This window comes from Marmota flaviventris, chromosome 1, assembly GCF_047511675.1.
Source record: "Marmota flaviventris isolate mMarFla1 chromosome 1, mMarFla1.hap1, whole genome shotgun sequence".
Lineage (NCBI taxonomy): Eukaryota > Metazoa > Chordata > Mammalia > Rodentia > Sciuridae > Marmota > Marmota flaviventris.
In genome coordinates this window covers 124,634,900-124,659,844 of record NC_092498.1, presented here as the reverse complement: position 1 = coordinate 124,659,844, position 24,945 = coordinate 124,634,900, and the positions used below count along the sequence as shown (strand labels likewise).

Below are 24,945 nucleotides of genomic sequence, written 5' to 3'. Positions count from 1 at the left end.
ACCCTTGGGGCTGCCTCCACAGATGGCATGAGCAGCCTCCCTTGTTTGGCCAACAGAGGCCCAAGTAAGAGGTCAGGGGATGAGGGTGGAGGCTTCAGAGTCTTCATGCCCTGAGGGCCCTGGGGTCCACTGACCTTGGTGGGCTCCGTGATCCTGCCTATAGCCCTGGAACAATATCCATTTCAACCGTCTCCGTGAGACCCTGAGCTGGTTCCTGTTGCCTACAGGCCCCTGGCTGGTGACCTCATCAGCTCTGAACCAGGGGACTGAGCACACTGGGTGTGCTCCCCGCCCAGGGGTTTGGAGACTAGGTAGGCATTGACTGTGGCCAGGCTACCCAGCACTGACACATGAGAATGGTAGAAATCGACAGGGGTGGGCTCCCCGACCCTGGGACATGGAGACTGGACAGCAATACACTGACTGCAGACTCAGAGGCCACTTGTTCAGGTGGTTGAATGGCCTGGCCACACCTGCCCCCACCCAAGGCCTTCTCCTCCCAGGATCTCCACTTCTCCTCCCTCTAGATGTGTGGTCAGTGTGGCCTGGTCTGCAGACACAGGAGGCCTAGAGACAGACAAGAGCACCAGGCACTCCCAGGTGATGGTAGCCCAACCTGTGAGGAGACAAGTCACTCTAGGACACCTGCAGAGACAGCTCCAGGCACCCTGGGTCCTCCCGCTGTCCACCCTGGGTCAGAGACCTCAGACCAGCAGAACTCAGACACTGGGTGGCACGAGGTCCATGGGGAACTCTTAGCCAGTCTCTGGACAGGAACTGGGAACAGGACTGTGTCCTTCTTCCTCCTTGGGCCAGGCTGATCCTGACACAGTGGTCTGTAAGCCACACCGGGAACACACATGTCCTAGACCGAGACAAGGCTGTCACCTGGATACCCCGAGTGTCTCCTTCCCAGAACAAGGGGGAGATCCTCAGGCTGCTATGGCCGAGGGCCCCCAGCAGGAGTGGTCACCTTGGGTCCTTGTGAGGAGAAGGCGGCACCTTGGTGATGTTTGTTGCTGACCACCCTGGGAACTTATAGGTGGCAGGGCAGCTCTCAGCACAGAGAGTTAAATAGCCTCGTAAAAGTCACCGCTCTCCTCAGGAAGGACAGCATCCTCCTCTGGAAGTGTGTTTTAGAAGTCACAGCAGAACATGATCCGCTGCTGCCCACTGTTCCTAAATTACCTGGCCTGGCAGCCTGTCCAAGCACTGAATCATCTTATAGAGACGCCGGCTCAATTTACACGCCCTTCCTGCCAACTCTGGTGGGAAGAGGTCACTAAGGAAACTGGGCAGAGGCGAAGGAACTCAAGAGCAGTTCTCAGGCTGCGCCTAAGCCCGAGTTACTCTATTTTTTAAACAAAATTTGCCCCAAGCTACGCGATTTTGAGGCCAAGTGCTGAGGTGGGACGTGGTCCCTCTCATCTGTACAAGTAGACACCCACCATCTGCACAGCACACCACAGAGTACAAACCAATAACATATTCATGTCCAGGAGCACCTGGACACACAGGCACCCCAAATCATATCAGAGGTACCACAGGAGCTTCTCAACCTCCCTCGATGTTGCCCCCTCACCCAAGACCTCTAAAAGGAGGAGCCCCCCAAAGACTGGGCACACTGACCTTGACTGACCTGTCACTCCTCATGACCCTGCCCAGGAAACCGCCAAAGTAACAACCCAGTGGCCAATTCCCTCCCCCAGTTTCAGGTCAGCAAGGCTTCTCCTGCTCGTGGCAACGATGACTGTTCATCTCAAGCTGACACTCTGAAACTGCTGTCCTTCCAGAGCCTGTCCTGGGCAACTCTGCAGAACTGGCTCTTTAATACCTTCTCTGACACCAAAATGACCGCCCTGGGCTCTGTCTCTGGCACAACGTCCCACAGCCCTGTGGCCCCTTAACCTTCCCTGGTCTCTGTGACCTAGTGTGTCGTGTGGCTTGTGATACATGACTTAAGTGCTATAGATATTAGAAATTAAGACTGAAATGGAATAAAGGAACTTGTAACTGCCCGGCCTATGGCCATCAGGTGGCCCAAAAATACCCTGCTAATGACAATTTATGAATATGTTGTGAAATTAGTGTTACTCATAAATTCTAACATTGTGGAAAGATGAACATGTCTGGTTTGGGCTAATGGAATGGCAGGAAAGCCCCTCACTCACCAACAAAGGGATCCTCACTCATCAGCAAGAGCTACAAGTGGACATGTCCATGGGGCCCACAGGGGCTGCTCCAGGGGACTGGAGGCCTCCAGAAATGGAGGGCATCCCTCTTGCTGGTGTGGAGGGCACCCCAGGGCCAGAGGATCTCAGGCTCTCCTCCATCCCCGCCACAGCCTGGGTGCCCAGGCAGGGGACAGAGACTGGTCAGGTCCCCAAGAGGTGTCCTTTTCCTGCCTTAACTTCGCACTGCCCCCAGGCCCTGCCCCAGGGACTCACATTCCACAGCGTTGGGGTACCCATTCCAATGACCCAACCCACAGCCCTTCAACTGTTCTCACCCGTGTCCGCAGAGCCCTCCTCCAGGACTCCAGGCCAGCCCAGAGCCCCCTGCTGGGCGGGAGACAGGACTTAGCCAGGAGCCTGGCAGGCTGTGCGCGTTCGTGGGCCAACTTTGGGGCTTCACTCAGTCACATCAGGCCACCTTGCGTGCTTTCTTGAGGGTGTCTTCTTTGAGCTGCTGGGTAGGTTCTTCTGTTGGCTCCTTGTGGGCGAACTTGCCTCCTACTTGAGTCTCGGAGAGAGGAAGCTGCTGCCCTAGGAGCTGCTGGTCCAAGAGCTGTGATCCTGGAGGACACCTGGCAGGCTGGGGTGGCGGGGAGCTGAGAGCTGTGGGCACCTTGCAGAGGAGCAGCCGGCCGCCAGGCCCTGGGAGAGCTGCTGGCCTCAGGGCACAGGCCTGTGCTGGGAATGAGGGCCCCAGCTCTGAAGTCCAGTCACCAGCCCTGAGCTGAACATTGATAACTTGTGATTTTTGTCCAAACTGGGCGAGAGCAAGCTCCAGCATCTGCTCCTGGCTGCTAGAGGGTGAGTACCTCCACGGCAGCTCCCACTGGCCAGAGCAGCACGTGACCCAAACTTGGCTTCAATTAAATCCTTTTGAAATCCTCTGATCCAGAGACCCAAGAGTGGCAACCTTCTGGGGTGTGGATGCCTAGGAAGGGAGGCTTGCACTCCTGCAAGGTTCTTAAGGCCATCTGCAGTGAGCTGGGCCCGCTCTGGGTGCACCCAGGGGATGCTGCTGGTGCTGCAGACGCCTGTCCCATGCACCCTGTGTGCTGAGGCTGCCTTCCAGGAGGTCTGCATCATGTGCATACCCACGGGCAGGTTTTGAGTGCCCATCCAGGCATGGCCTGGCTGCTCACAGAGAGGTCACCTCTAGCTCCTCTCAAGGACAGGATGTGCCTCTGCTCTGCTGTAATTGTAGGTTTGAGATGCAGGAGGAGGAGGCGGCAGTTGGACCATCAGGCAGGAATAATTGGCTCCTTTGTAGGGAGGCTGAGCTGCAGAATGCAGAGCTGCCTGGGCACATCCTGGGCTGGAATGAGGAAGGCTTTGCTTCTGAGGCCCTAGTCCCAGGGGCTTCTGTTAGGGACCAGTGGGTTCCAGCCCTTCCCCTGCATTACCAGTGTTGATGAGGAATCCACAGCGGGAAGTAAACACACCTGGAAGAATTGTTCACCTCTCGTGTATTCTCTGGGCTGTCAGAACGATTTCCTGATGGACGGTGGGGGTCTGCTCTGTCCCCAAGGACACAGTAGGACGTGGGGCATTTGGAGTGGTTGCACATTTGGAGTGGTTGCAGAGAATTCAGGTCTGGCTCATAAAGGCTGAGGTCCCCACAGTCCCTGTCTTGTGCCCACGGGTCTTGAGCTGGCACAGCCCATGCTGTTGCTCAAGAGAGGAGTAGGCCACATCTGGGCAGGAAGCGGCAGTTGGCTTGCAGGGCTCCCAGGCAGCCATGTCAAGGTCACCTGCATGTGAGGCTGCTTGTGTGGCCACCAAGGAGGTCACACGAGGGAGTGTCCACACACACACCCAAGGAACCCTACTGCTGTGGCGAGGTGGGGGAGGTTCATGCACAGTGAGAGGGCACAGCATGGGGCCAACACTGGTTGCCAGGGCTGGCCCTTTGGGTTGACAACAGGGTCAAGCTGCGAGGGTCTCTGGCTCAATCTGTCCTCATCCCCCTACCTCTGTGCAGCAGGCCAGAGGCTACAGGGACAGCATGAAGGTCTTGCCCAAATGATGGAGCCCAAAGAACAGGCAAGTCCTGACAGAGCAACTCGGTCGTCACCAAGATCCCCTGGACAGGGTGGGCCATGGTGGGGGGGAGTCTGCAGCGAAGACTTGAGCCCCTAAGAGGATGGACCTGCTTTCCCAGTGCCCACTGTGTGGCCTCTTTGCCACCTGAGCTCTGTTCACTCCCAGTCCTGAGCCCCTGATGTGTGCAGGTCTGTAGCAAGAACACAGTGGTGTCACCAGGACTTCAGCCTCATGCATGAGGCCCTCAGAGAGGCAAATGGAAGAGACTTCCCTGCAGCCCACAGAGGTGGGGGGTGAGGTCCAGGACACTCAGGTGGTGAGTCAGAGGAGAGGTGGTCTCCTGTGTGGTTGGCCAGTGACATACGGTCCTTCATCCTCCAGGTGTCTGCTAAACAAGGACAGCAGGGACCTGAGAGCCCTCAGGAGTGCTCATGCCTGGGGGTTAGCTCTCCTGGGAACCCCTCTCCCCCACTGCCTGTCCAGGGCTCCCCTAGGAGCCGCTGCCCAGGGTGGTGGCAGCTGCTCTGACCCCATTAGGAACCCAGGATTTGTTCCCCAAACTCCCCTCCTGACACTTTAGTGAACACCCCAAAGTGCTCCAAGCCCCTGGAGCTGGGGACCTGGGCACAAACCCAGAGATCCCACCCACCCATGCTGGGACCTTTTGAGCTGGGCAAGAAGGACGGAACAGTCCCCTAAGAGCCTTGGGATCTAAGAGCCACTGAATCTCTCTGAGATGTGCTTTAAAATGCTCCCAGGAGTTCACTAAGCCCCATTAGAGCAGAGAATCCAGGTGTTTTGCATAAAAATTTGGCCTTAATAAAAAATGTGAGTGTTGGAGCTGGTGCCGTTTGACTACTTCCTGACATCAGAGTTTACCTGACTTAAATAATTCAGTAAGTGGCATAGAAAAAGGCTGGCGACGGACTGCCTGAGGACAACTCAGAGACTGAGGGCTTATTTATTCCTTTAATTTGCTTCTGAAATGAAGCCATAAATCCATATTATATGATTTTAATGAATATTCATCTCTAAAATGAAATACGCAGTTCGAGTTTTCTAATGAAAACCAGGCCTGGGGCGAGGAGGCTGAGGTTTGCAGGTGCTGTAGTCACTGGAACAAGGTGGCCCGAGGCAGTCACGGGGCACTAGGGAGGGTGACCTGACCACCAGGCATCTGTAGGGCTATGGAAGGAGGACAGGGAGGGCCTGTGCTACTGCAGAGCTCCACGTACTGCCCGCCAGAGTCAGGCACAAGGGGTCAGCTCTCTGTCTCCCTGTCAGATTCTTTTCTCGCACCTATTTATCTGGACAGGGGCCCAGGGTCATGGGACCAGCCCTGACAATAGGAGTGTCTCACCATGGCCCGGGACAAGGGCATGGCCCTGTCAGGAACATGGACTTTGCTCAGATCTGCAGGCCACATGGGTCAAGGACCCCGAAGCATCAGCTCCACCATGAGATTGCAGAGAGCAGCTTAGGATTGGGCCCCCCGTGTCCTCCTCCCTCCCCGTTTCTGTCCCTCAGTTCTGGCTTGCGGGTCTCTGTGCTGCCTCCCTCCCCAGTCTGCACCCTCCCCTTTCCCGGCCACAGGCTCCCAAGGTGACGTCATGCAGCTGCACATTGGTTTGGGGTCAGAGTTCCTCTGTGTTCTCAGCCTGGCTGTGGCACCAACGCTGTGTAGACATGGTGGTCACCTAAGAGGAGATGCTTGTCTGGTTACTCCAGGTACTGACATGGCCCGTCCCCTAGCCAGGGCTGCAGCCCAGGGTGACACCCAGGCACCACTGAGTTCCCATGGCACTTGTGGGGGCAGCAGGAATGTGCAGGGGTGTGCAGAAGTTGACAGCAGCACATGGAAGTCTCTGGCCCTGAGATCTGAACCCAGATCCAGTGGTCAACACACTGACTCAGAGTCAGTCAAACTGGCTGGCCTTGGGCATCTGTGGTGTCCCATGTGGCTAAGTGACCCCTGGAGGGATTATCCAATAGAATGAGGTATGGGCGGATATGTCCAGGACCAGCTGCTTCTACATGGGAACATATGACAGATGTCCTTGGGAGAGACACAGGGACCAGCCCCACTTCATGGTGTGGGGACACTTGGAGCCTCTGAAGCCCCAGGGCTCATGCCACTACAAGCCTCCTGGTGCCATGCCCCAGACCCCTGCTGGGATGGAGGGTGGGACGTGGCCTCCCCCAGTATGGTCTGGTCACTGCATGGGGTGGAATTAGAGGCTGGCAGGGCCAGCCTTAGGGCCCAGTGTCCAGGGGTGGGGACAGGGAGCCTGCAGGAGGAGGGCAGTGGGCAGGGGGCACAAGTTGCATCAACTTAACTTGCAAAACAGATTTAAAGGTGAAATTGTGGACGATTTCAAGAAGCCAACCATAAATCACGACACCCAGACGCAGGGGAGCCACCGGCTGACCAGACAAGGGCCCTGGACTCCCCAGGGACCATGCCAACCCTGGGATTGTGGCAGTCAGCACCATCATCCTAACTGGTTCAGAACAGCTGCTCCCATGTTACAGAGGGGACACTGAAGCACAGGGGGCGGGAACGTCCTTGGGGCTCCAGGAGGTGGATGGACAGTGGGGCTCACACCCGCAGCCCTGCTCTGCCGAGCTCACTCGGCCACTTGCGATGAACCCAGTGACTGTGGGTGTCATCATCATTCCTCTGGACATCACCGATAGCCCTGAGCCACCCCACACCTGCTCTGGGAGAGATGCTTGTGGACAGGTTGCCCTCTGCAGCCCCCGCCTCTCCTCCCTGGGGAGCAATCGGACAGAGGCTCTCGGGGTGTCTGCAGTGTGAGCAGCAGTCACTGCTGTTGTCATTGTTTACAGATCAGGGTAGCACAAGGGCAGGCTCCTTGGCACCCAGTGCCTGTGTTTCTAGGGCCATCCTGTGGCTGAGGACCGCCAGGAGAGAGCTGCCCAGGCTGCAGGCAGAGCTGGGTGTGACAGGCTTGGCCAGCTCCTTTGGGAGGCCCAGACGTCCCTGGGGTGCTGAGGGTCGGTCCAGGCCCTGCTGCGCCTCCCCAGCTCTGGGGTAACTGCCCTGGTGAGTGCTGGAATCAGGCAACACCCCATGGGAGGAAGGGCACTTTCCTCTGATGGTCAGCACACCAGGCGGATGGCCGGCCTGGTTTCAGCTCTATTTGGAGACAAGCTTAACGCGATCTGACACCAATGGCTTTCTCTCCCACGCGTCCAACAGGCAGGCATTGATTTTTCTGCCCAGGGTGGAAGGCCTGCATTCTGGAACACAGTGCAGGAGTCCAGGAGGTGCCCACCTGTCCAGAGAGGGAGGGGGTCAGCACCTGCAGGTCCCCACCCTGTTCACATGCTGACAATGAACACGTACCTGTCCAGGAACCTGAAGAGGCAGGGGTCTCCATCAGGGAGTGCAGGGTATCCCTGCAGGTGGCTCCTGCCAAGGACTGGACATAGGTGCATACTCTGTCCCTGTCTCAGCTGACCCTGGACTGTCCACAAGGCAGAGAGGCCATGAGTACATCAGAAACCAGGGCCACGCACAGTCCTCAAGGGCTAGTGAGAGTTGTGGACAGATGGCTGATGACAGGAGGATGCCCTCCCCAGTGCCTGATGCCAAGTGAGACCCTGAGGTGCTGGTCAGCCAGTGACACCCAGGGTGGTGTCACAACAACCTGTGGCACTGCACAGTGCCCATGCCCTGCTGGCCTCATGGAGCTAGAAGGCCCCCAGAAGGTGCCCATTGTCCCTCCTACTCCCCGCCCCCAGCGGGGAGAGGTCCCCAACACCCCTGCCGCCACTACAGGTGCCTCAGCCTGGAGGCCAGTGGACGCCTGTGCCTCCCCGGCAGGTGATGGCCCAGGCGTACAGGCCAAGGTCCTGGAGAAGCACCCCTCCTCCTGGTTGGCCCCCTGCGCCTTTGGTGATACAGGAGGCCGGGTGCAGTCAGCCATCCAGGGAACAGGAGTTCCCGGGAGGGCTTTGCGGTGGTCCCTCCTGGTGAGGACCAGAGGTGACGTTTCCCCTGATGGTGTCATGGCCAAGGGGGAGGTGCCATCTGCCTTGGGCAGGGTATAAACTGCAGTCCAGGAGTGGGCTCCCATCTGGGCCCGTTCCCAGGACAGGGCCACTAGATCAATAATGAGGAGGCTCACGGGGTATTTCCCTGGTCAGAAGTTAGCACCTCCCATACCTGGCACAGGCAAGCTCTATGTGAAATGCAGCCCAGGCAGTGCAGCCTCCCTGCTCCTGGGCACAGAGCTACTGAGGGGCCACCACCCTGAGGGATTGCAGGCTCCTTCCAGGGAGGACAAGCCCCCTCTCTGGGACCCTCGTTAAATGGCATCTCTCGGGTTTGCTGCAGCACTGATTGACCACTTCTGCCCTGGACAGCCTCAGACTGTCCCCAACACACCTGCTGCCACTGCAGATGCCTCAGCCTGGTGGCCCGTGGACACCTGTGCCTCCCCTGCAGGTGATGGCCCAGGTGTGCAGGCCAGGGTCCTGAGGACGCATTGGACACTGACCTGGCTGATGGAAGCAGAGGTTCCGACAGGCAGGAGGTCGAAGGCACGTCGTCTAGGATCCAGACACTTCCTGTGGCCGTCCCCACGCAGGCCATTGTGGCCCCTCACCACCAGCGGAGTCCCGAGGGGTCCCCAGGTGTTTGTGTTATAGCTCTCAGGACAGAGGAGGCAGCAAAGGGTCCTCCCTTAGAGATACTTCCCAAGGACCCCTCTCCCATCGAGTCGCTTCCCAGCCCAGCTCACCCCCAGGACTCGTGTCTAGCCACGTCGACTGCCAGGAAAGTGGTAGCTGGGACGTGGCCAGTACGCTCTGCTCTTGGCTCTGACCTCCTGTGAGTGGCTCGGTCTGTGCCCCACACAGGGCCCAGGCAGCTCCAGGCCGCTCTGGCTGAGACTCCTCAGTGCGGCAGCAGCTCCCCTGCCCTGCTCTCCAGAAGAAGTACAGGACTTCTCCAGTGGCCACTGCCCCCGCCTGATACTGATTGGACAGTCCAGATGAGGTCGGTGCCTTACCCCAGTGTGCTGTGGCTGGAGGTGGGCCCTGGTCTCAGGATTCACTGGCAGGAGAACACGAGGCCCAGGCAGGGAAGGGGCTGAGAGTGGGGAGGGGTCACCACACATGGAAGTAGAGGGCACCAGGGGAGGGGCGTGCGGTGAGAGGGCAGGCCTGGCTTTGGTGAGTGTCCTTCACGCCCTGCGTTCAGGAATTCCTGTGGCCATTCACTCCCTGCAGAGCCTCTCTGGGTCTGTAGATTCAGACACACCCCAGGGGTGCGTCCACCACACATCTGGACACCATCCATCACACGCAGGCTGTGGAAAGGAGGCTGGGAGCTCACGTCTGTTTCCACCTGAGTGACAGATGAAGCCTTGTCCCCAGGACCCAGGGCTGTGGAGTAATGACTCAGGAAGCGGCTGGATCCTGATAAAGCTGCCGCATGGGCTCCTCGCTCAGGAGGCCCCCAGAGTCAGGCATGGCAGGCCCCCATTTCTCTGGTGCTTGCTGCCGTCTGTCACCAGGATTGATGCTGCTGTCCCTCCTGTGATTCAGAGCATGCCGAGGGAGAGGGGAGGGAGGCACATGGGGCCTGTCCCTGTGGCTTTGCTCCCAGCACCGTGGCTGCTGCATGAGGTCTGGGCCTGGGTCTGGGGAGTGGAAGGAAGGGCCCAGGGTGGGGCCTGGGGACCTCAGCAGGGCCTGGGGACCTTGGGCCACATCATTGGCAGGCTGAAGTGCACAGGAGAGGGCTAGAGGGGGCGCCTCTGGAGCAGCTGGGAAGGGCACAGCTCTGAGGTGCCCAGGCTGCAGCTGTGTGGCCCTGACTCAGCTGACCATGAAGGGCCCACAGTGACCGGTTTTCCCCAGCGCAGCTCAAAGTGTGAGGAAGGACTCTGCAGGTGGGCGCAGGGATGACCTCGCCCTGGACACAGTCGGGCTGCTCATGCTGATGACCTTGCTGGGGTTCACTGGAGGCCGCCGGGGATCCACACTCCCCCTTGTCCCAGCAGTGGACCCCACTCCAGGCTCCCCCAGACACAGACTTGGGATGGAAGGGCTGGGGGCAAGGAGGGGACATAAGTCTCTGTTCCTTGGCCAGCTCAAAGGTCCACGAGGCTGCCACCCTCCCTGCTCCCCAGGTACTTCCCTCCAGGCTCTGCTCAGTCACCATCCTCAATGCCACAGGCAGCATTCAGGGTACAATGGACAGGGCAGAAGCCCCTCAGCATCCTCCTCAGAGAGAGGGTGTCCTGTGTGGGTCACTGAGCCGCAGGGGCAGCTGGCCTTAGTGTGAGAAGCAACAGTATCCACACATACATCCACGGGAGGTGGGCTGGCCACTGTAGCTGGGTTGCATCCTAGGGGCTGTCCCTCCTGCTGGACGCAGAGCCTCCTGTGACACGAGTTCCCGCAGACATCCCAGGACAGTGTGATCCCTCCCATGGGGCCATGTGTCCAGACCTCAGCCAGAGAGTGTGGCCAAGGGTCTCCTGCACCCGCCTACCCCACCCTGACCGCAGGTGAGGTTGGACCTCTGAGCCCTGTGAGCCAGAGGGAGGCAGGAGTGTTCTTCCAGAATACCAGGGCAGGGGCACTGGGCAGGGCATGGGACAGATGTCCCCTGAGACTGGAACCCAGCCTGGAAGGGTGTGTGGGGGCGGGGATGGCCAAGGAGTTGGGAAGGGGCAGAAGCTCTAGGCTGGGGCACCCACCGTAGCCAGGGGTGGCCTTGGAGCCCAGGACCCCCCACAAGCAGGCAGCAGCCTCCATGAGCCTGGGCAAGGGCTCAGAGCTCCAGGGCCACCTGCAGAGCTGTCCTGGACCCTGCAGAGCTCACAGGACTCCTGGGAGGAGACAGGAGAGGACAGTGTGCAGTAGGTCTGTTCCGTCTTCCATGGAGCCGCTCTGCCTTAGATGGGGAGGGTGGCTGTGACACCCACATGATTGCAGGCAGAAAGGGCGAGCTGGGGCCATTCTGTCCAGTGTTCTCTGACAGTCTTGTCCATCTCTCCCTCTGTCCCTCCTGCTGCCCTCCTTGGTGTTTTGTGATTTCGCGGACTGGCTGTGAGGTCGTCCGTTTTCCTCTGTGTGTCCTCTGCAGCCGTTGCCTCCTGGTTGCTATGGAGACCACCCAGTTAGAACATCACGGCTGTGACAGTCTCTGCTAAACAGTAACAACCAAACTCCAATCTCCATGAGAACCATCCCCGTACATCCCAGGTGCTTTGTCACAAGTGATGGATTCTTTTCTGTTTTATGTCCAGTGGCACAGTGTCCCAGGTGCCACCAAAGGCCTTTGGGGAGTGCTGGTCAGTCAGTGTCTGGGGAGTGGGTGGGCTCCGGTTCCACCTTCTTGCTCTTCTCAGCTGGGGTCTCCTCAGGTGACACCCAAGCGCGCCCTGGACTCCCATCCTGCACCTAGTCAAACCCATGAGGAGGTCCCAGGGCAGAGCCACCAGGAGGCCTGACACTTCCGTCCTCAGTGAGGCCAGAGGCCAGTGGCCAAATGCCCTTGGCTGGAGCCTGGGCAGTGGCCACACAGCTCCCTGCAGGGACAGGCGCTTCCCCTCCCTGGTCAGGGGCGCTGCTGTGCCTGGGCTGCTGGTGGGAGCCGTAAGCCTGGCGCTGGGCACCTGCCTCCTTCTGGTGGGTGCTGGACCCAGGTCTGATTTGATCCAGGGAGGCTTAGCTGGTCCCCTGGAGCTCCCCACCACTATGATGGCACTAGGAGGCCACGCTGCCGTGGGGTATCTCCTGGGAAGTGCACCTGGTGACCTCAACCTCATGATCTGTACATCTGGAAAGATTCCCTGCTGCTGCCTGGCAAGGGACCCAGGCACAGGCCACTGGGGGAGAAATGGAGTCATCAAGCTCAGCCCTGGGAGGTGAAATCCAGAGTGAACTCCTCCTCCTAATTGAGAGACAGCCTCGCGCTCCTGACGGCCCCACCTGCTCCCAAATCTAATATTCAACCGAGATGTTTAATTTTAGAAAAGTCGAAAGCTGTTTTCAGAGCTTGAATTGAAATTCGCGGCTAGCGGCACCTGTGCGCTCTTCAAATATTTACATTACGACCTCACTCCGGGCTCTGGGCTGAGCTTGGCAGAGCGACTGTGCACTGGCTGCTGTGCCCAGAGGCAGCTTCCCACAAGGGGAGGTGTCTGCCGGGGGCCTGGCCTGCGGCCTCCATCTGGACCCGCCAGAGGCATGTCATGTTATGGGGCATGACGTGAATCAGTGACCACTGCCCCAGGGCTCTCCTGGTGACGGGAGGAGCACAGAGGGGACACCGGAGGGACAGTGGCCCTCCATTCCTCAGCCCAGCCCCTCACCAGGGAGGACTCTCCAGGGCAGTTGTGGGGTGAATCAGAGGCGACCAGCGCTTGTGACAAGAGGGGCAGGTTCAAAGGAGAAAGGATTGAGGTGGTTCTAGGTGACATAGGGGTCCCCCAGAGGAGACAGATGGTGGAGACAGTGACATGGAGCAGTGCTCACAAGGGGCCCAGAAATGGGGCTCATGCCTCAGCAAGCTGGCCTCTCTCCTGGGTACCTGGGAGCTGTGCCCAGGAATCCGCATAATTAGAACCCAGGACGCAGAGGAGGAGGCAACACTGCCCTGGACCTGGACAAGGGCTCACAGTTGACCCCTCTGAACAGCTTGAAAAGGCAAGTTGCGTGGCCAGGTGGCCAGGAGAGTTTCCTCGCTTTGCCTGATGGTAAATCAGCCAAACACACCTTGAAATTAGTCTCCCTGCTCTTCTTTTTTGTTGTTGTTGTTTTTAATAATTATCTTTTTTTTAGAGAGAGAGAGAATTTTTTTAATATTTATTTTTTAGTTTTTGGCGGACACAACATCTTTGTTTGTATGTGGTGCTGAGGATCGAACCCCGGGCCGCACGCATGCCAGGCGAGTGTGCTACTGCTTGAGCCACATCCCCAGCCCCCTCTCCCTGCTCTTCTGCAGCATAAAGTCCACTGGAATCATTTCCCTGAATTCGCTGGGCAAATGGACTGCCCAGCCTCCCTCTGCTCTCCTCTTGCTGGTTCCAAATTAGGTGCTGTCTTCCTGGGCTCAGTCCTCCCCACAGAGCAAGACGGCTTTCAGTGTGTGGACTCACCATTCACCCATCCTCATCCATCTATTCATTCATCTACCCATTCATCACTCCCTTCATTCATCCATCAGTTCACTCATCCATTCATCCATCCATCCATTCATACATACATCCATCCCTCCAGTTACACATCCATTCATCCTTTCAACCACTCATCCATCCATTCCCCATTCATCCTTCCCTCTATCAGTCCATTCACTCCTCCATCCATCAACTCATTCACCAACAGGGGGCACAGAAGCTCCTACCTGCTGGGTGCTTCCCAGGCTCTGTGGCTCCATCAGCAATCTGGATGCTCCTGGAGCTCCTTCCTGGGAGAGTGGAGGGAGAGTTAATAAGTGGAAATAGAGAAGGGAGGTCAGGCCACAGCGTGCTGGGCTACAGCCCTGCAGGGTGGGAGGAGCCCTGGGCACAGGTGGCAAGTGCCAGGAGGGAGGAGCAGGGGACCCAGGGCTTGCAGGAGCAGGGGAGGCTGGGGGATGGCTACAGAGGAGAGTCAGCAGGGGAGGGGCCCCGACTTCATCCCAGGAGGTTTGACATACTTGGGAGCTCTGGACCCAGGGTGAGGACTGGAGGCTACTCCTCTGGAGGGGAGGGGTCGGGCCTGCTGCCCTTGGTGGATTCCAGCACACCCCCTTGGCCCCGCCAGGACCAGCACCCAGCGCCCATTCCCTGGTTGAAAGATCCACAGATCCCAAACCCGGAACGAACCACACGAGACACTGGCTGCAAAAAGCAAGAGGCGTTTATTGTCACACAGGCGCCTGCGGGTGCTCAGCGAAACCTCAGCCGGAGCTTCGGTGAACTGGCACACCGGGCTTTGGGATACAGATCTTTTATAGGGTACAAGTGGGTTAGTTCTTAGCTTAGCACAGCAACAGCCTTTCTATTGGTTCCTCTGAATCCAACAGCTGGGTCACCTAGGGGGTAAACTTGTTTTTCGACTTTTTGTTCTCAGAAAAACCCTAAAAGTACACCCTGCGGAAAAACCCTAAAAGTACACCCTGCTCTTTTTTTCTCCTGTTTTCTCCCTGTTTGCTCAAGCTTGGCCTTCCCGGGGTTATCTATATGGAACATCTTGTGGTTGTTGTTGTGCAAGACTTGAAATGCTACGTGCAATTGGTGGGGTTTTAACATGGGGGCTGGGTAAGAGAGCATCCTGCAGCTTTTAGGCTTAGGGATTAAGTCACCTAATGTTGTGCCTGGGGTCTTAAAGTCCTTCATTTCCCCCTTTTCTTTATCCGGGATATAATCCTATATCCATTGATCTATCTGCTCAGAGTCCTGCATTTGCTCAGCTGATGGGAGTGCTTGATATTGCTGCGTGAGGACCATAGTTTGGATTACAGACAGTCTTTTCTTTATAAATTGCATTAATTTATTGAGTATGCAGGGTCCAAACGTCAGGATTATCAGCAAAATAATTAAAGGTCCTGCTATGGTGGATAGCAAAGTAGTTAACCATGGGGATTTGTTAAACCAATGTTCAAACCATCCTTGTTGTGCTTCAAATTCTTTTTGCCTTTTTGCCAACCTTTCAGTAACTTTCTCCATAGTTTCCCGGACAACACCTGTATGGTCTGCGTAGAAGCAGCATTGTTCCTTTAAAGCTACGCAGAGGCCACCTTCTTTTAGGAACAGTAAATCTAATCCCCTTCTATTTTGTAATACAACCTCTGAGAGGGAAGTGAGAGATTTTTCTAAAGCAGAAATAGATTTTGCCATTGCGGTCAGGTCCTCATTCATAGCTGCTTGTAGGTGTAAGAATTGGTTTCCCTGTACTAAGGCTGCGGTCCCAGTCCCTATACCGGCGGCTATTCCTCCAGCACCCAACAATACAGCAACAGTTAGGCTTATGGGCTCTCTGGGGTACCGCTTTTGTCCTTCCAGGTGTGCTATAACAGAGTCCGATGTTAGGTAAGAGATCCTGGGCCACAACTGTATTAGCACACAGAAATCAGTAGACAAATTGAGAACAGCCGTGGAGACGCAGGGAGTTAGCCCAGTATTACAGGCCCAATAGGTTCCTGGGGGGCCCCAAAAATTCTTAGGTGATGAGTCCTTATGGGTAAGGGTAGTATTACAGAGGGTCTTATGGGAAGGGGGCACGTTCCCCATACAGGTCCCTTGTCCGGATACTTCAGTAATAGTGAGCTTGGTGCTGGGCAGGGATGTGCACTTAGGGTCTGGGTTGGGGCTGCTGGTCCAGTTAGCCGGAAAGGCTATTCCTTCGTAATAGGGTGGGCCAGAAGTGAGACACAGCCAACAGTCTTGGGTACGGTTTGGGTCAGTATTGTTGAGGGCATAGAATGCCCCTTGGACTAGATCGAATAATCGGTCCCCAGTCCCGGAAGAATTTGAGGGCTGATGGTTTTGGGTCATATCTGAGTTACTGTTCTTAGGGGGTTTTTCTTTTTGTCTTCCCTTGACATTGCCCGCCTTCTTTTTAGCTGAAGCTTTCTGTTTTTTCTGCTTTTTATTTTTTTTGGGGTAGTTTAGGCGGGGAAGGGACCTTTTGGTCTCCTAATACCTGGTTAGGCCCGATTTGGTTAGTTGGAAGCGGGGCTTGAGTTAATTTAATTTTGAATATGACCCCAGGGTCATATCCAACCTGGTACCATCGAAGACCCCATGTTCTACCAGTGAGCCAGGGATCTATGGATGTTTTACCTTTTTCAGAAAAGGTAATTTTTAGGTAGCAGGGGGTTCTCCCCTTGCCTGTATAATTTTTGGCCATTTGTATCAGGTCCCATTTGGAGGTGGGCTTCCAGTAGGTATCTCCTGTGGTCTCGCAGGACCAGGAGGAACAGAAGAATGAGTCTTCCCCTCCACATGTGCGTACCTGAGCTGCACTTCTACCATCCTGGGGACACACATAAAAGCTATCTGCGGGACAGGGGCAGACATCCCAAATTTTATGATTGAGGATTCTTTCTCCGGTGAGACCAAATGATTTTCCTAATCTGGTTTCGCAGGGGTTGAGGTAAAGAGGGGGCCACCATGTCCCAGGGGCATGGACAGCCGAAATGGACCAAACAGTTTCTCCAGCTATATTGAGTACCTGCCAGGTTTGAGTCCTTGGGATGTGGGGGCTAACACTTAATGTAGGGTTGATAAAGAGCAAGGCAGAAAGAATCAACAGCGAGTAAGTCTTATCTTTAGCGGATTTTGAGTGCGTTGCAGCTTCCATTTTAGGTCCGAAGAGGCGTCTGTGGACTCCTGCGGATGTGCAGCTTTCACGTGGGAAGCGTGGATCCAAGCGGTGATGCCGTCTACTTTGATTGCAGTGGGAGTGGTCAGCAGGATGGTGTAAGGTCCCTTCCACCGCGGTTCGAGGTTCTTACTCTGGTGCCTGCGTACCCAGACGGTGTCTCCGACTTTGAAGGGATGTGGCAGCGAGGGGGTTTTGAGTTCCTCCTTGTATGTGGCGGCTAGAGGCCTCCAAACCTCATTCTGGACCAACTGCAAGGCACGCAAATGAGTCTGCATAGATGGGGTGAGGGAGGCATAAGTTTCAGTTTCATAAAAGTTAACAGCAGGTGGCGGTGCACCGTACAGAATCTCAAATGGGGTTAGTCCCTGTGGGCCTGGGGTGTTTCGGGCCCGGTACAAAGCTAAAGGTAGGAGTTGTACCCAGTCTCTAGTGCCAGTTTCAAGCGTTAATTTAGTTAAAGTCTCCTTGATGGTTCTATTCATCCTTTCTACCTGTCCTGAACTTTGGGGTCGGTAAGCACAATGTAATTTCCAATTAATCCCCAATATATTGGCCACAATCTGACTTACCTGGGAGACGAAGGCAGGCCCGTTATCTGACCCAGTGGTCCCAGGTACCCCATACCTGGGAAAGAATTCTTCCAGTAATTTCTTAGCAACCACTTTAGCAGTCTCATGCCGGGTCGGGAATGCTTCTGGCCATCCAGAGAAAGTGTCAACGAAAACCAAAAGATATTTGTAGCCATACATACCAGGTTTGATTTCAGTGAAGTCTACTTCCCAATGGGTTCCGGGCTTATGGCCTTTTACCCGGATCCCTGTTCCAATTTTGATCTTACCAGCATTTACCTGGGCACATGCTTGACAGTTTTCTGTTTCCTGGCGCAGAAGTTGATCCCTGTTTGGAAGATATAAAGTACCTTCCCCACGCTCTAAGAGTTCCTTCATCTTTTTAGCTCCAAGATGTGTCAGCCTGTGTAGGGACTTTACCAATTGTTTTGAATTTTTGAGGGGCATGATAATCTTCCCTTGATATTTCCAGACGTTTTCCTCGGGGTTATAAGTGGCCCCCAATCTCTGTATGACACTTAAGTCCTTGTCTTCATAGACCCAGTGTTCCTCATGGTCATCATGTTGTGGGTCTGCTTGTTGGGGCAATAGAGTCACTATCAAAAGTTGTGGCCCTAGGGCTGCCTTCTTGGCTGTTTCATCTGCTAATCTGTTCCCTTTGGCCTCTGGAGTATTTCCTTTCTGATGACCGGGACAATGCATGATGCTTAACTTTTTAGGCAAAAACAAAGCTTTAAGCAAAGCTAATATTTCAGCCTTATTTTTGATCTCTTTTCCTTCTGAGGTTAGTAGCCCCCGGCGTCTATAAATCTCTCCGTGTATATGAGCAGTAGCAAAAGCATATGTACTGTCAGTGTACACGTTTAGTTTCTTTCCCTCAGCCAATTTTAAAGCTTGAGTCAGAGCTATCAGTTCTGCCCGTTGAGCTGAGGTTCCGCCCGGAAGTGCACTCGCCCAAATTACCTCAGATTCGGTGGTGATGGCTGCTCCTGCTCGGCGTTCTCCATTGAGCAGATAACTGCTTCCATCTGTGTACCAGACCAGTTCTGCATCCTTCATCGGTTGGTCGGTGAGGTCTGGCCGGGTTCCTTGCGTCTCTGCAAGAATCTGCTGGCAGTTGTGAGGATCTGCTCCTCCTGGGAGTGGCAGGAGGGTCGCTGGATTCAGCGTCACCATGGGACCGAACTGAATTCGGTCGGTGTCCAATAATAAAGACTGGTAATGGGTGAGTCGGGCATTTGACATCCAGAATCAGGTGGCTGGCGAATTACAGTCTCAATGGCATGAGGGGTTAATAGGGTTAATGGCTGTCCCAAAGTCAGTTTAGTGGCATCCTTAATCAGAAGGGCCACGGCTGCAATCATTCGGAGGCATGGTGGCCATCCTGCTGCCACTGGATCTAATTTCTTTGACAGGTAGGCTATAGGTCGCCTCCAGGGTCCCAGCTTTTGGGTTAAGACCCCTTTTGCATAACCTTGTTTTTCATCTACAAATAGATCAAAAGGCTTAGTAACGTCCGGCAGGCCCAAGGCGGGGGCTGACAGAAGAGCCAATTTAATGTGATCAAATGCCAATTGATGCTCCTTGGTCCAGGTAAAGGAGTCACCTTGTTTAGTCAGTAGATACAAGGGGGCTGCTATCTCAGCAAACCCAGGAATCCAGAGTCTACAGAAACCTGCGGTCCCCAGGAATTCTCGCAGTTGCTTGGGACTCTGGGGGGTTGGTATACTTGAGATAGTCTCTTTTCTGGCAGTTGTCAACCATCGTTGACCATCATGGAGCTCATAGCCCAGATAGGTAACTTTTGTCTGACAGATTTGGGCCTTCTTTGCTGACGCCCTATACCCTAATAGTCCCAGAGTTTGCAATAATTTTTCTGTACCTGCCTGGCAATCTTCCTTGGAGGTCGCAGCCAGCAAGATGTCATCTACATATTGGAGCATGATTAGGGAAGGGTGTCTTACACGAAAGTCTGCCAAATCCTGATGTAAAGCCTCATCGAAGAGGGTTGGGCTGTTTTTGAATCCTTGTGGCAGTCTCGTCCAGGTCAGTTGTCCAGAGACTCCTCCTTCGGGATCCTTCCATTCAAATGCGAAGAGAGCCTGACTTTGGGGTGACAGTCTTAGGCAGAAAAAAGCATCTTTCAGGTCCAAAACAGTATACCAAGTATGAGTAGGAGGTAAAGTGCTAAGGAGATTGTAAGGATTTGGCACTGTGGGGTGAATATCTTCTACTCTCTTGTTAACTTCTCTTAAGTCTTGGACTGGTCTGTAGTCATTAGTTCCCGGCTTCTTGACTGGCAGTAATGGGGTGTTCCAGGGCGATTGGCAAGGTGTTAGGATACCTTGGTCTAGGAGGCGTTTGATGTGCGGCTTAATGCCCTGATAGGCCTCCCTTGACATAGGATATTGTTTGATATTGATGGGAGTAGCAGCGGCCTTTAGATGAATGACTATTGGAGGCCGTTGCTTTGCCATTCCCATTCCTTCGGTTTCAGCCCAGGACTCTGGATAGGAACAAAGCCAATAGTCCATGTCTCTCATAGATACTGAGGGTTTGTCAAAAAGTTTATATTCGTCTTCCAATTTGAAAGTCAATACATGTAAGGGAGTCTGATTTGGCCCCGTGATGGAAGCCCCTTCATCTTTAAAATAAATTTGGGCTCTCAATTTGGTCAATAAGTCTCTCCCCAACAGTGGATACGGACAGTCAGGTATGTGTAGAAACGAATGGGAAACCTTACCTGCGGCAAGGTGTACTTCTCTTTTGGTGGTCCATCGGTAAGGTTTGCTCCCAGTGGCGCCTTGGACCCACGTCGTTTTGTGACTCATGGGCCCTGGTGTCTGTGTCAGTACCGAGTGTTGGGCTCCGGTATCCACTAGGAAGGTCACAGGTTGCTCCCCTACTTGTAGGGTTACCCGGGGCTCAGGGAGGGAGCTCCTGGCCCTGACTCCCCTACTCTTCATCTAATGCCAGCAGTTGGGGAGCCCGGTTGGTATTTCTCCTGGGGTTGGGGGGTCTCTTTGGGCAGTCTTTTACCCAGTGTCCTTTTTCCTTGCAGTAGGCACATTGGTCTCGGTCTACATGGGGTCTGCTTCGCTCCTTATCTCTGTTTACCTTGTCTCCCTGATGTCCTGCCTGAACTACAGTGGCCAATATTTTACTTAGTTCCCTGTTGCGCCGCTTTTCTCTTTCTCTTTCTCTCTTATCTGATTCCTCTCTAAGTTTAAGTTCTCGTTCTTCCTGCATCTTTCTGATCCTGTCCTCTCACTCCTCTGGAGTTTCTCTTTTGTTATATATCTTTTCAGCTTCCTTCAGTAAGTCTGCTAGGGAAAAATCCTGTAAGTTATCTAATCTCTGCAGTTTAGTCCTGATATCTGGGGCGGACTGCCAAATGAAAGCCATAGATACGTTCCCTCTCTGGTCCTCACTATCAGGATCAAAGGGGGTAAACCTCCGATAAGCTTCCTTTAATCTCTCTAGGAAAGCTGTTGGAGTTTCTTCTGTCCCCTGGGTAGTCTGTCTTACCTGAGCCAAATTGGTGGGCCGTCGCCCTGCTGCATGGAGACCCGCTATGAGTAACTGGCGATAGAGACGTAGGTGATCCCTACCTGCTTCAGTCGCATAGTCCCAGTTGGGCCGGGTTAAAGGAAAAGCCTCGTTAATCAGATTTGGGAGTTGGGTGGGGCGCCCGTCGTCCCCTGGCACATTTTTGCGAGCTTCCAAAAGAACTTTCTGTTTCTCCTCTGAAGTGAGGAGAATTTGCAGGAGCTGCTGGCAATCATCCCATGTCGGCTGATGAGTTACTAGAATAGACTCAATCAGAGAGGTTAAAGCTATAGGGTCCTTAGAAAAGGGAGGATTATGGGTTTTCCAGTTATAAAGGTCAGAGGCAGAAAAAGGCCAGTACTGATATTGGCCATTGGGGCCCCCTGTCTGTCGCAGGGGGAGAACTTTAGAAGTGTCTCCTGAGGTGGTGTGATCCCTGCGCCCCCGGAGTCGTCCCACCATGGGAGATGGATCCAGGGGAGCACTGGCGGCTGGGCTTTCCTGGTTTTCGTCCTCGGAGAATGGCTGATCAGGTTCAGGGGCTTGTAAGGGTTGGGGCTGATAGGGAGGAGGCTCATCAGCCAGTAAGTCAATTAGAGGTGAGTTCTCTGGTGGTAGGATTTTCTTTGGTGTTGTTCCTGGTTTAGGCAAGATCTCAGATTTGTTAAGGACAGGGTACAAGTGAGAGGTTTGGGGAGGGGGAACCGGAATGAGGGGAGCAGAGGGTTCAAGGGGAGAACGGAGAGGGGGCTTGGGTGGAGAGAAAGGAGCAACCCAAGGGGGTGGGTTGGAGGCTAAATCTTCCCAGGTAACAATGTAGGGTATCTGGTCGGGGTGTCCATGGGGACCATGGGTGAAGATTCGGGTTTTCACCTGTAAGATAAGACCAATGTTAAAAGTCCCTTCTGTTGGCCAGCCGGTGTTAAATGTTGGCCATTCTGAAGTACAGAGAGTTTGCCATTTCTTTTTCTTGATCGTCACAGACAGGTTGTCTGCTCCAACTTGAACGTCTTGCCAATGATCTAGAGTTAGGCTCAAAGGGGTTGTTAGTGATTGTCCCATGTTACTTTCAGAGAGGAAATACAGAGACAGACACAATGACACAAAAACGAAACCAAGTAGGGAGAACGCTGCGCGGCTTCGGTGGAAACCGAAAAAGTCAAATGGCCTGGGAGAAGTTTGCACCTCTCCGTCGCCTACAAAAACGGTGTATCCCTCGGAAACACCGGGGGCCCCAAAGAAATGGACCCCTCTGATCCCTGGGATGTCTCCCAGGGTGGCAGGGGTGAAGTCCGAGTCCGTCAACTCCTTCCCCGCCTGCCTCAGAAACCTCAGTGATCACAGAACTGCCTCAGAATCAGAATACTGATGACTATGCCTAGTCTTTCAGACACTGCACAAAACAGACAACAGAAACACACAAGAACAATAGATTAGACTGCTCAAGCTGGCTAGCTTACCTCCCAGTGATGTCGGGTGTCCTCCGGAGAGGGATCGGGATCGGAACCGGGATCTCAAATCTCGGTGGAACCTCCAAAATGAAAGATCCACAGATCCCAAACCCGGAACGAACCACATGAGACACTGGCTGCAAAAAGCAAGAGGCGTTTATTGTCACACAGGCGCCTGCGGATGCTCAGCGAAACCTCAGCCGGAGCTTCGGTGAACTGGCACACCGGGCTTTGGGATACAGATCTTTTATAGGGTACAAGTGGGTTAGTTCTTAGCTTAGCACAGCAACAGCCTTTCTATTGGTTCCTCTGAATCCAACAGCTGGGTCACCTAGGGGGTAAACTTGTTTTTCGACTTTTTGTTCTCAGAAAAACCCTAAAAGTACACCCTGCGGAAAAACCCTAAAAGTACACCCTGCTCTTTTTTTCTCCTGTTTTCTCCCTGTTTGCTCAAGCTTGGCCTTCCCGGGGTTATCTATATGGAACATCTTGTGGTTGTTGTTGTGCAAGACTTGAAATGCTACGTGCAATTGGTGGGGTTTTAACATGGGGGCTGGGTAAGAGAGCATCCTGCAGCTTTTAGGCTTAGGGATTAAGTCACCTAATGTTGTGCTTGGGGTCTTAAAGTCCTTCATGGTGGCCCTGGGGACCCTCCATCTTCAGATGAAGCTCCCTGGGTGTCCCCGGGGCAGGGCTGGCTTTCACTGAGTATGGGGACAGTAAAAGTGGTTTCACAGCTACAAGAACAGAGGGCATTTCTGAAGCTTGCTGTCTTTTATAGCAAAAATTCCTTTATGCAAATTTATGAGCCTGGACAATAAGTCCATTTTCTGCAGGATGAAATAGGCCTGGATTTCTCAGGTTCCTTTTGCATTCATCAAGCATCATAGGCATCACTCCTCAGCCTGTCAACATGTTTCAATTCATGAATTTGTTTTGAAAACAAGTGTGATTGGCAGGGAAGGGGGGAGGGGGCCCTGCTGAGATAATGGCTGCTGTTCCACTGTGTCCTCAGCCTGCACCCTGCAGGCAGGAGACCCCGCCCAGCACAGGACAGCCCAGAGGGAGGCACCCGCTCCCCTCTCATCTGGCCCCAGACCCAGCTCACCGCTGCCCTGACTCAAAGGCCCCCTGGAACAGGTGGGCTTGGCAGGGGAGGGGCAGCCTCTGGGGGCCCCGGGGGCCTCTGCCACCTCTCATGGAAACCCCCTGACCTGGGCCTGCAGCCCTGGGCCCCTGGAGACCTCCACAGGGCTGGGGGCTGAAGGGTCTGAGATGCCCCAGCCCCAGGTTCCAAGACCCTGTCACCCGTATCCCTAGACACTCTGGCCTCCCTGAGGGTCACTCCCAGCCCCACACAGAGAAGCTTCCTGCAGCAACCTGGAGGAGGCCCTGCCCCTGTCCACAGAGCAGGCCCAGAGCAGCAGGACCCCAGGGACAGAGCTCAAGGACCATCCTGCAGAGCCCCCCGGAGTCCTGACAGGCCTGGCTGAGGGTGTGCCCAGCCATGCACAAGCCACCCTCAGGGGCTCTGGGGCTGGGGACAGGGCCCAGCCCAATATGGAAGTGCCAGCCCAGTCCCCAATCAGGAAAGGGAGGTTTGAGCTGCTGGAACATGAAGGGGCTTCTGTCTGCTCGGTCTCTCTCCTCTTCAGGCATATTTTGGTTTTGTTTTTAATTTTCTTTTTTGACATTTAATATTGTTGTAAGGAATACAAATCAAACCTTAACACTGTGAGCATGCATTATCGCGCTCTTTTATATCCGAGTGAAACATGAGCGCATTTAACTTGCAGAGCAAACCACCAAAGTGACCAGCTCACATTTCCTTGTTCAGCTGGACGTGGCTGGAGGTAGCCTAGAGGGACCCTGGCCCAATGGGAGCTCTTGGGTACGGAGTGCTGGTGGGGTGAGCACGGCCTCCCTGGGAGGGGGTTGCAGAGGCTCAGTGGCCACAAACCTCCTGCCTCCTCTGCCTGAACTCCTGGAGGTCCTCCTTGGCCCACCTCCTGGGTGCACAGGGAGCCAGTGCAAGCTATCAGGGCTGCTAGGGGCAGGTGGGCGGTAAACCCCAGGGCGGACCTCAGGACACTGCCTTCCTACATCCCAGGCTCTAGAGGGACGTCTCACTCATCTGAGGAAGACATGGACCAGGAGGGGACTCAGGGTGAGCTGCCTCAATCTAGAGCAAGCCGAGGAGGACCTCCATGGACGCAGGCGTCCACCAGCCCTTGCCCTGCCACGTGGGCTCCGTGGGGGACAGCTCTGAGCAGTGAGCCCTGCAGGGAGGTGGCTGTGCTCCAGGGGTCCCCTAATGTCAGCTCCTCAGACAGCCTCGTGGGCCCTTGGACTCCTCAGTGTGTTCCCCAGGTGCCTGCCTCCCTGGCTTGGATCCACGCTGAGCAGAGCTCCTGGGCCACAGCAGGACCATTCCTCCTTACCTCTGGGCTCAGAGCAGCAGGGTTAAAATGCCTGCCTAGATCAACCACAGGAATGTGTGCAGTGGAGCCTCTGCCAGAAAAATCCTTTTACTTAGACCCTTTGTCAGGGTTCTGCTTTCACAAACTCACGCCTTGAACTCATTTAGTGCAGGAATCTCCGAGGGTTGCCGGGCAGGACAGTGTGGAGATTTAGGTGAGGAAACCAATTTCAAGACACTTAGGGAAGAACAGCTTTTCCTCCACCCTCATGCGTTCAGTGGCTGGGGATCTGTGAATTAAACTGACAAAAGACAGATTAACACGAAAC

General features: G+C 54.8%; 1 long non-coding RNA gene across 3 annotated transcripts; it reads right to left on the bottom strand.

The window, feature by feature from the left end:
- Positions 1-7,558: 7,558 nt before the first annotated feature.
- LOC139706839 (uncharacterized) lies at positions 7,559-23,005 on the bottom strand. Of its 3 annotated transcripts, none has more exons than XR_011708449.1 (4): positions 22,207-22,833; positions 13,663-16,897; positions 7,645-11,417; positions 7,559-7,573 (listed from the first exon to the last, which is right to left on the bottom strand). It is a non-coding gene; the product is annotated as an uncharacterized lncRNA (long non-coding RNA). The 3 variants fall into 3 exon arrangements; XR_011708450.1 differs by lacking the exon at positions 7,559-7,573 and having other exon boundaries at positions 7,751-7,765; positions 8,801-11,417; XR_011708451.1 differs by lacking the exons at positions 7,559-7,573; positions 7,645-11,417 and having other exon boundaries at positions 14,142-16,897; positions 22,207-23,005.
- Between the last annotated feature and the right edge of the window lie 1,940 nt (positions 23,006-24,945).